Source organism: Helianthus annuus, chromosome 13, assembly GCF_002127325.2.
Source record: "Helianthus annuus cultivar XRQ/B chromosome 13, HanXRQr2.0-SUNRISE, whole genome shotgun sequence".
Taxonomy (NCBI): domain Eukaryota; kingdom Viridiplantae; phylum Streptophyta; class Magnoliopsida; order Asterales; family Asteraceae; genus Helianthus; species Helianthus annuus.
This window is the reverse complement of record NC_035445.2, coordinates 52388801-52390566: the sequence shown is the minus strand read 5'-3', so window position 1 is coordinate 52390566 and position 1766 is coordinate 52388801.

Sequence of the window (1766 nt, the reverse complement as noted above, 5' to 3'; positions counted from 1 at the left end):
GGGTTAGAGGCCCTCGTTCCGCTACTAGGTGCACAAGACTGAATCTAGGTTGAAAATGTAGTTGCGAAATAGGTAGTGCAAAATGATTTTAAGAAAAGTCCATCATATATCAAGAACGTGATCAAGTTGATGTAACATTTTGTCGCATTTATCTTTACTTACATAAGATAAATAATTGAACAATTTACCATATACTAGATGATTCCTTGGATAAGTTGAGCAATTTATAACTTACACAAGTATTGTCGGTTTGGGCCAGTTAGGCCTTGTCTTAGGCCCTCACTATTTATGTATTATTGCACTATTTTTATGATCATAAGACTGCCTCACTCTCAAATCCAAGATGTTTTATGAAGAAAGACCATATTGACCATTAAGTTTTATTCTCACCAAATTAAAAGTTTACATAAAGGGTCGTCAAATGGGTTGTATTTGTGTGAGTAGGTCCAAGTGGTCTAACTCTGACATGACAAGAAGCAAAAGTTGTGTCAAACACATAAACTCAAACATGACATGATTTTTCGAGGGTTGACACAAACTCGGCTAGTTTGACTTAGAATTTTATTTTATTACATATTAAGACTCCCGAATCTATAATTTTACAACAAACAATGCAAACGTATATAACGTAATTAAGTTTAAACTGCAAAATTTGATGTTACTTTCTCTTTTACTCTTTTCAATTTAGAATAATATATCCAGTTAAGTTATTACATATAATATATTTTATAGATTTATAAATATAAACAAGTTAAACAGATAAACTCATGAATCCACCAAGCTGACCCAAACCCCAGTTACAAATTTCTCCTTTCATTTATCACTACATTTTTTTTAATTGGATATCACTTTCTACACTAATAAAAATGGCTTAAATTAACTAAAGAAATTAAATGAAACCTACCTCATATGTTTGTGGCTTAAGACGTGGAAAAGATAGAAGCCACTAATTTACCCTTGATCACTTCATGCAAACCTACAACATTCACAAAAATGCCACTCACAAGTCACAAGCCACAAGCCACGAGCCACCTTAAGATCAAATTTATCCTTAAGCACTCACTCACATGTATCCATTTTACGTATTGTAAGAGCATAATAAAAACCTATGATGTAGGTTACATAATGTTTTACAAGATGACAAATAACAACACTTGTTCTTATCCGTAGAGTAATTATAACAATGTGTAGGGTAATTATCACAATTATAACAAATTGTTCTTATCCGTAGATCGAGTAGTTATAACAATGTGTAGGTGAAGAAACACGTAACTAATTTTAGTGTTAATTAGTTTGATTTATATTTCATCCATAAGCGTTAATCTTCTTTGGTTTCCTGAGCTCCTTAATGACGGGCTAATCCTCCAAAACAGGTGCACCGTTAGCTCGTTAAGAGGGGAATATGGGAGTTTCCCTCTTAACCAGACTCCGACGTGAGAATAAGTATCTGCTTTGAGGAGATTAAAGTGAGTGAAGAGTGAGAGTAGAGGGAATATAATAGTTTAACCTGTGAACTAAGGTCTCTATTTATAGCCGGAGGGGTGTAGAGGATGTGGGCTGATGGGCCTTGGGCCGAAAGGCGACAACGTAGCGGATATGCTCATTGCCTCACTGGTGCTGACCGTTAGTGGCTTCTAAAAGCTTCCCGGTACTGGGGCACCGTGATTGGAGCCACGTGTCACTGTTGTCACGTAGGCGTTCTTGAGTACTTTTTGTCTCCTGCTCGTCAGACGATCGTGGAGCACGATTGAGCAGAGCCTGGAGGA